Source organism: Hemicordylus capensis, chromosome 2 (assembly GCF_027244095.1).
Source record: "Hemicordylus capensis ecotype Gifberg chromosome 2, rHemCap1.1.pri, whole genome shotgun sequence".
NCBI lineage: Eukaryota > Metazoa > Chordata > Lepidosauria > Squamata > Cordylidae > Hemicordylus > Hemicordylus capensis.
Window position 1 is genome coordinate 166,113,285 of NC_069658.1, and position 9,781 is coordinate 166,123,065.

At 43.1% G+C, this 9,781-nt stretch overlaps 1 long non-coding RNA gene across 1 annotated transcript; it reads right to left on the reverse strand.

Moving 5' to 3' along the window:
• Positions 1–244: 244 nt before the first annotated feature.
• On the reverse strand, positions 245–9,014 carry LOC128341934 (uncharacterized). Its single transcript, XR_008314682.1, has 3 exons — positions 8,855–9,014; positions 3,617–3,685; positions 245–1,297 (listed from the first exon to the last, which is right to left on the reverse strand). It is a non-coding gene; the product is annotated as an uncharacterized LOC128341934 (long non-coding RNA).
• Between the last annotated feature and the right edge of the window lie 767 nt (positions 9,015–9,781).

Sequence of the window (9,781 nt, forward strand, 5' to 3'; positions counted from 1 at the left end):
TTTGCATCTTGATGACAGTTTGAAGCAGCAGACAATCTGAATGGAATCTGTTAAATCTTTCAGACGCACAGATAATCCAGGTACTTGCTTAATTTTTATTCAATGCACAGCTTTTATTTTTATAGACAAAGTCCACATACTTTTCTCCAGCAAACATCGATTGAGAAAATCTCTCTCTCTCTCTCTCTCTCTCTCTCTCTCTCTCGGATAGGTATGTTGCTTTTAATTGTAATGGAACGTACAAACTAACAACATTTCTTAACTGACATTTTCTTCAACCTATAAAAGAATGGATTTATCGTATAAGTTGAAATTAGGTCATATGGTACATCACAAGTGTTGTTTTCCTGGTTTTCTTGCTTTTAAAATTTTATTGGTTTTTGCAATATCTTAAATATTGACTTCCCACTCACCAGTCTGTGCGATTCATTCAGTATACAAGTCAACCATTGCTATAATAATTGAAAACATATATCCTAAACATTACAAACTCAATTTTACTCTACCCGACCTGCTATTATTACTACATTTCAAACCCTGCTGAAAAATCAATATTAGAGAAATAGTTCTTTAAGTATAGTAAGAATGGTTTCCAATCTTCTTTAAAACATTCCAGGTTTTCATCCCTTATCAGTACTGTAAGTTTTGCCATCTCAGCATATTCCAAAATTTTTATCAGCCAATCTTCTTTGGAGGGCATTTCATTGTTCTTCCATTTCTGCGCATATACTATTCTAGCCGCCGTGGTTGCATACATAACAATTGTTAAATTTCTTCTGGAAAACTCTCCTTGCGTTATTCCCAGCAGGAAGGATTTTGGTTTCTTAGGAAATGTCATTTAAAAAATTTCCTTCAACTCATTATATATCATATCCCAGAAAGCCTTTGCCTTCCCACAAGACCACCACATATGAAAAAAGGTTCTTTCACAGTGTCCACATTTCCAGCATTTGTTTGGAACATTTTTATACATTAACGCTAATTTTTGGCGTGTTAAATACCACCTGTACATCATCTTATAATAATTTTCTTTTAAAGTATAACATGCGGTAAACTTTAAATCAATTTTCCATAATTTCCCCCAAGCTGCCATATCTATATTATGACCCACATCTTGAGCCCATTTTATCATAGTCATTTTAACCACTTCATCTCTTGTCTCCTCCAGAAGCAGCAGCTTGTACATCTTAGAAACTAATTTTTCATCATTTTCACACAGCTCCTTCTCAAATCTTGACATTTGATCCTCAAATCCAACTTTAAGATCCTTCTTATAGATTTCATTTAACTGATGATACTGAAACCAGATTTTGTACTTCAGTTAGGGTTTTTTTTACTTACAGCCCTTTTCTTGGAAACATAACAAATCCCTATAGGTACCCCATTCAGGTTGCATATTGATCTCTTTACGTGCTAAAGCTTCAATTGGAGATAGCCATCATGGAGTTTTACATTCCAACCATTTTTTGTATTTTACCCACACTCTCATTAGACTCCTTCTCACATAGTGATTAAGGAAATCTTTATGCACTTTACTTTTATCATACCACAGATATGAATGCCATCCAAACCTTCTATCAAATCCTTTGATTGAGAAAATCTCATTCATATAGCAGTCATTTGGAACACAGTCTTGAACACAGACATGGATAACATGGAATAAATAGTTAGTAGCTCAAGTTTCTCTTCTTTGGAGTAAAGACTTGGCAAACCTCTCCAAAAACATGCTAGTTATACTTTCGTTTATGCTCATGTTCCACTACATCTGTGCTTTGCTTCCTGTTTTTAAAAAGAGAAAAAACTCATTTTCTCAAAGAAAATGTTTAATTTTTCCTTCTTTATTTCTCATACTGATAGCCTGCTCTTCCTCTAAGGACTTCAGTGCAGAATACAGGGTTATTCAACTTTATCCTCACAACAATGCTGCAAGAGAAATTAGACTGCAAGGAAGAGAAATTGACCAGGGTGCTTTCCAGATGACACACTACAACAGTGTCACTACTGTCTGTTAAGTGTGCTTCCGTACTGCCTGTGTTTCAACACTGCAAACCCTGTGCTGTCAGAAAGGTGCCATTCACATTTCCCATGACATCTTTAGGATTTTATCCTTCTGTTTTAGTCCTACAACGTTGCATGTGCATCACAAATAAATAGCTGTATTTTCCCGTTGTAGGAGGGTTGCGCAAGCTATTTTCATTTTTTAAATGATCCTGAAGCCGAAGCATTTTACTGCTGAACAGAGTGTCATCTGGAAAGCTCCCAGGGCATTTTCCAGATTACCCACTGAACAGCGGTAGTTGACTTCAGCTTAGCAAAATCGTTTTGAACTCATAAATAGAGGTTGTTGTGCAAACTCAACACCAGGGGGAGCAGTCTTTTCTAGCTTGCATGAAACTTTTGCATCGGGAAAATACAGCTATCTATTTACAAGGTTGTAGCGCTGTATTGCAAAGAGAAAACCTGAAAGAAAGCATTGGAAATGTGGATGGCACCGTGCTGATGTGCAGGGACTGCGATGTAGAAACCCAGGCAGTGCGGAAGGACAATTAATGGCCATGGAGTTACACTGTTGTTGTGTCCAGTCTGGAAAGCATCCGGGAGGCTTTTTAGACAGCAGGCCTTACCACGAGGCTTTACTGCAAGTTTGGGGCATAACGGATATGCCGATGCAAGAAGAGGATTTTTTCACCCTGGACATCAACCGGGCTAGGTTCCAATATGGAGGGAAACCCCTGAATGGTGTGTGAAGTGCTCTCTGAAATTTTTCAGGCACTTTGGGTTAATTGGGCCGATATGTGGCCGCACACTAACCCTCCCAAAGTGAAGATGCTCCCTGAAAAAGCTCTTGCTGAAGCTGACTCAGCAAGCAACTTGATAGAGCAGCAACTTAAACCAGGTCAATTTGATCCAGGTTAATCACTCTTGCCACTATACCTGACACCAACCCGATGGCATACATTCCATTAATATATATTTTAGGGGCATAATTGGATTGTCTGTGGATTGTTGCTTCATTTTCTGAATCTAGCTAACTCCGTTTGTGCTGTTTGTAAATATATGGCAGTGCCAGGAGTATTTCCTGCATTCCCAAGAGTAGAATGCAGTCGTTCAGGAATGTCGGCCCAGTAATGCAATGAAATGAAGATGCAGAGACAGTCACAAGCTTTGCAGGCTCCCACGCATAGCTGGCTCAAAATTCACCAAATACTTTAAAATTGCTTCCCTTGTAAACACAAAACCATCTTATGTAGATTTAACTAAGTCTTTATTCAGAAACAACTCAATTTTCTCCTTCTCCTTTCCCTCCTTTTTGTTCCTGACCGCCCCCCCCAACACTCCCGCAGGATCCCCACTTGGACAAACGTCTAGTTAACAAAACATAACCTTGACTAGATAGAATCCAAAAGATAGTGAGCGTTCTTATTCCACTAGATTCTAAACATCAAGTATTGGGCCATTAGGATTAACTGGGAAGAAAACAAGAGGTACAGATTATTTTTCTTTTGCTTGTGACAGCTAGGAGTTTAGGAGCTCAATGCTGGAAACAAAAAGCAACTCCAATTATTAAATAATGGGAAAATAATGGCTAGGGTATTATCAACTTCTTGAAATTTACCTCTTATGTAGAAGGGTGGATAAGAAGGAATAACAATAATCTCAATGTGTTGAATAGATTTCTCTTGAACTGTAATATAAGCAGAAATATGATGAATTATAGATAGAAAGAAAGGCTGACATATTAAGTGGGGTAGTCATATATTTCTGGTAGTAGAATATTGAGACCTATATTGTTTCAATTTTGTAATGTTTTCTATTCTTTTCTATTTCACAGTAATGGAACACATGAAATTAATCAAGCTGACATACACAGCAAGGAGTCACCAGTGCTGTTGGGAATTCCCTCTGGTAGGAGAAACCCTTATTCACGATAGCAGAGTGCACAGAGGCACAACACAGCGGAATTTGCTTAGGCATGCATGTATGCTGAGAGTAAAATAACTTGGAGCTAGTTCATAGTTTCAACCAATATCAGGAGTATTTATTAGAGAACTCCATTCTAGTTAGGAAAGTGAAGAGATAGGATCTCTATCTCTCTAGCTGGATGCAGATGGATTCTGCATCTCTGCACACATGGTGCAGGGAGAGAGGAGTTTGCATGTTGCAAGGGAGAAGGAAGGGCGAGAAGAAGTGACAAGGCAGGCAGGTAGGAAGTGTCCCTGAGAGTAGCAATCTCCATTCCAAAGGGATAGTGTCAGAGCAGTAGAATAGAACAATATCGGACCTCTGAAAAGTATACAGTGTACTGTGCTTGATTGGCCAGCAAACTCGCCTGACCTGACCCCATAGAGAATCTATGGGGCATTGCCAAGAGAAGGATGAGAGACATGAGACCAAAGAATGCAGAAGAGCTGAAGGCCGCTAATGAAGCATTCTGGTCTTCCATAACACCTCATCAGTGCCACAGGCTGATAGCATCCATGCCACGCCGCATTGCGGCAGTAATTGCTGCAAAAGGGGCCCAAACCAAGTACTGAATACATATGCATGCTTATACTTTTCAGAGGTCCGATATTGTTCTGTTCTACAATCCTTGTCTTCTTGGTTCCATGTAATATTCTAATTTTCTGGGATTGTGGATTTGGGGTTTTCATGAGCTGTACGCCATGATCATCACAATTATAACAAATTAAGGCTTGACTTATCTCGCTTTGCATGTAATGCGTCTGTCTCATATATCAGTTTCACCTTTTAATTTGCATTACTGAAATTAGTGGACTTTTGCACGATATTCTAATTTTCTGAGTTTCACCTGTATATATGTATGTACAGTGAAATTCCATAGATCTGAGGAGTCCCATGAATTATGAAATGGAACACACACCCCAGCTATCATATGCTGGGCAGTGTATGGGTGACATTGTGTGCTCTTGACCCTTGTCCTTCATGGCTAATGCAGCTGCCAGGGAGGGGTAGGTAGATGGTTGGAGGTGATTATCAATGCCTCATTAAGGGAGGGCAAGATGCCATCATGCCTCAAGGAGATGATGGTGAAACCATTATTAAAAAAGCCCTCCCTTGATTCCTCCAACCTGAACAACTATAGACTGGTCTCTAACCTGCCCTTTTTGGGCAAGGTGATAGAGTGTGTGGTGGTGTTCCAGCTGCAGAGGGTCTTAGATGATACGGATTATCTGGACCCTTTTCAATCTGGCTTTCGCCCCGGATATGGGACTGAGACTGCCTTGGTCGCTCTAGTGGATAACCTACGCCGGGAACTAGACAGGGGGAGTGCGTCCCTGTTAGTTCTGCTGGACCTCTCTGCGGCATTCGATACCATCTACCATGGTATCCTTCTGGGCTGCCTCTCGAGTATGGGAATCGGAGGTACTGTGTTGCAGTGGTTCCGGTCCTTTCTTGGGGGGAGGGTCCAGAAGGTGGTGATGGGGGACTACTGCTCGGCCCCGTGGCCGTTGGCCTGTGGGGTCCCGCAGGGTTCAGTCTTATCCCCCATGCTGTTTAACATCTACATGAACCCGCTGGGAGAGGTCATCCGGGGACTTGGACGGAGTTGTCAGCAATATGCGGATGACACTCAGCAATATCTCTCCTTGTCACCTGATCCTAGGGTGGCGGTGGATGTCCTGAATCAGGGTCTGGAGGCCATGATGGGTTGGATGTGGGCTAATAAACTGAAATTGAATCCAGACAAGACGGAGGTAATGTTGGTCATTAGGAGAGCCAATCGGGATGAGGAGATTTTGCCGGTTCTGGATGGAGTTGTCCTCCCCTTGAATGGAACAAGTACGCAGCTTGGGGGTATTACTGGACCTGGCTCTGCTTTTGGAAGCTCAAGTGGAGGCGGTGGCCAGGGGTTCCTTTGCACGGCTTCGGCTAGTGCACTAGCTGCGTCCCTTTCTCGAGAAGGCAGATCTGGCCACAGTTACCCATGCCTTAGTCACGTCAAGGCTGGATTACTGTAACGTGCTCTACGTGGGGCTGCCTTGAAGAACATCCGGAAACTGCAGCTAGTGCAAAATGCGGCAGCTAGGGTTTTATCCGGAGCTGCCCAGTGGGAGCACATCACACCCATTTTGAAAGAGCTGCCCTGGCAACCAGTTTGTTTCCGGGTCCAATTCAAGGTGCTGGTTTTGACCTTTAAAGCCCTAAATGGTTTGGGCCCGGGATACCTGAGGGACCGCCTGCTCCCAAGGGTTGCTGCCCGCTTGACGAGATCATCTGAGGGGGCTCTGCTCCGGGTGCCGACAATGAGGGAGACACTGTTGTCATGCACGCTGGACAGGGCCTTCTCTGTTGCTGCCCCCAGACTCTGGAATGCTCTCCCTGTGGCTATTCGCTCCTCAGTTTCCATCACAGCTTTTAGGAAAAAAAAGTCAAATCTTGCCTTTTTGCCCAGGCATTTATTTGATTCTCTGCTGCTGCTCCTTATAATCCTTATTGCTTTTATGCTTTTTGTTTAAATTTTTTAATTGGATTTAATATCCCCCCCCCCACTGATTATTTTAATTGTGTCTTTTTTACCATCTTGTGTTAAAAAACTTTTTGCTGTAAACTGCCTTGGGATTGCTTTAATGAAAGGCAGTATATAAATTTAACAATAACATAAAATAAATAAATATGCACATGTATTTATACTGCATAATGCAGCACCTGTTGGAGCAGGCCTTCTTACAAATCGGGTATAATCTTTGGAGTGATAAGGTTTTCAGTACTCAGTTTTTGAGGCCTGGAGTCTGAAGAGTGAATTTGGGACACAGACATTGCCTTCCTGAGAAGGCTTAGTTGGGTACAAGAGTCCTTCCATGTTGGATCATGGACACTTACTTTAGCTGTAATAAGGTTAGACAGAAAAAGCCCTCCCCTCTTGGAGATTACACCAGACAGCACTGCAGCAGAGAAGCCAGAAAGTGACCTCTCAGTTACCAGCAGCCTCCGTAAAGAATCCAGACTTGTCAACGTGTGTGGCGGGAGTAAAAAAGCACTCAGGTGACCAGCTGAGGAAGCTATACATGAATCATTTTTAAAATTTATTTTAAGCCCAAAATAGATTCATTATTTATTCATTATTATTTATTTATTTGATTTCTATACCGCCCTTCCAAAAATGGCTCAGGGCGGTTTACACAGAGAAATAACAACTCAATAAGATGGATCCCTGTCCCCAAAGGGCTCACAATCTAAAAAGAAACATAAGAGAGACAGCAGCAACAGTCACTGGAAGTACTGTGCTGGGGGGTGGATAGGGCCAGTTACTCTCCCCCTGCTAAATAAAGAAAATCACCATGTTAAAAGGTGCCTCTTTGCCAAGTTAGCAGGGGTAACAAGTGGGGCAAGTGGTTTCTGTAGAGATCTGTGTGGGCTTTTTAGCCAGGCTGAAAGAATCCCCTTCCACGGGGTTTTTCCTACAAGGAAAATGACGTTGCTCAGAGGCTCCCCAGAATGCTCATCCCATTGGAGGGAACACCCTTTGGTGCTGGAGGAGGAGGAGGAGGAAGAGACTGTGGGTAGAAAGTAAGGAAGAACAACAACATGGCACTTACTATGAATGCAGCTGGGAGGCCAATTCACACACTCACTCTGGGCTGATACACAAGTCAGCAATAAACACTGAGGTCATTTGGACTGTTTGCAGGGATGCACCAATCCCATCACATGGCAAGTTTGGTCACCAGGGCCAAACTAGACGTGATTTTAAGCATCTTGTTTGCGTGGTGGTTTGTTTACTGAATAGCAGTTGCGCAAGCCTGCAACTTGGATTGGGATCATGATAAAAGGTAAAATCCCAATCCCTGCATACCACAACCCCATTCTGGACACCGGCCCCTGTGACTGCTATTTACCAAATGTCATGCAGAGCCAAGCAGCCTGTTAGCTGCATGTGGGCATATGAATCAATTGCTTGATATTCAGAGAGTAGAAAGATGGTGGAAGGATTTCAGAATCAACACTATGGGTTCAATTGGGGCTGATCCTGCAAAGCAGAAAGCACTGCCTGTTAGGGCACAAGCAGCTAAGTGATGAGGTAAGTGATGGACTAAGTGATGGACCCTAAGTGATGAGGGTCCGGTGGGCTGGGTTTCCTGTATCATCCTGATCTATGGAGCCCACACAATAGCCTGGCATCCATTGTGCTGCAAGACGCTCTGCTTGTCTCTTGCAAAGCCAGACCGAAAAATCAATATTGTGCCAGATCAGGAAGTATTCAGGGGTCAAAGAGCACATTGCCTGGAAAATGAGTTACAGATCAAAGAAGCTGCAGAGTGCCATTCGAAAGCCTCCCTAGCCTTGGCTGCCCCTCTCCTGACCTCAACACCTTACACTTCCCTAAACACACTGGGAAACTGACAAAAGGGTGCAACCAACCTTAATGACAGGAGACAGAAAGCAGCAAAGGCAGACACACACAAAACTAGCCAGTGAGCAGAGAGATGATTCAGAAAAGCAGCAAGCCACAGCAACACAGAGAGACGGAGTGGGGAAGGGCATCGTAAGGAACAGAGATTTGGGGGAGAATTTAGCCAAGAGGTTCACCGAGCCTGTTAGAAGCATGCAGGAGACACCGTGAGAGAATGGTGCTGGGTAGGGAACAGAGCATATTCATCTTCTCTAGATATGGCCCACATAGTGTGGCAAGAGGGTCAAGGAAAAGGGATTGGGAAGTGCTGTGGGGCAAAGGAGAACACAGACCCAAAGAAGTTTTACTTTGGATTCCAGCCCACATTTTTCTACCAGGTTGTGTAGGAATGGCAGAGTCCCTTTCCCTTCCGTCATCTTTTCCCCACATGCCCTTATTCCCTTACCCTAGGGCACCAAGGCCCCCTAGGGTGTGGATTACCTGTGCGTTACCCAGCATGCACTGAGACACCCCTCCAGCGATGATATCACACACAGCACAAAATGGAGGCCTGTGGAACAAGGAAGTGGCAGTTTCTTAAAAATTCTTCCCCTTGCCCCTGGTTTCCTAGATATGAAGAACCCACGAATCACCTCCCTGCCTCCTGAATGTCATGGAAAAAACGGAAACATACTGGGCTGTAATGCTGAGCATCCACTTTGCCACCTTTCCCCTTCTCCATGGAGCCTGCACCGCTGCCGCAAGGGAGCAGACGAGTAACTGAAAAGGAACCAAGGGTTTAAAAAAAGCAGGTTTTTAAATCAACCTATTTTGGGAGCTTTAGATTCATCCTTTTCCCAACTGTGACACTGAATCATAATCACCTGCTAACTAAATTTGCCCAAGACAGTCCCAATCTTCTGGTACTACTCCCTGGAAAATTGCTGACCCTATTTATCTTTTATGGGGTAATTCAAGAGGTGTTGCTATTTTAAGGTTTCAGTCGCCTCCCTAAATGTCGGAGGTTGAAGGGAGAATCGGGATTACATCATGCCAATAGGCCAGGACACCCATGGGTCTTTCCCAGGCTGGTATCCTCCTTCCATCAGGGCAGCAAGGTTCCCATATGATTCAAATCTTCTTGTGCAATATAAACATTCCTGTCATCATTGTAGTGTCATGAGGCCTGCCATGACTTTGCACATCAACAACACTGCCAGAGTAATGTATGAGTTGACCTGAACAATCTGTTGAAGTTTGTTTAAATTGAAATATCAACATTATTCAATTAACAAATCATAGCATTGATAACCATTCATAAGCATGTACAGAATCTTGGACTTTCCCATTCCAATGCTGGACAAACAATGTCCATTTAGACACAAAGTTATCCATTGTATCTGGATGGCTTTAAGAGGGGTTTGGATA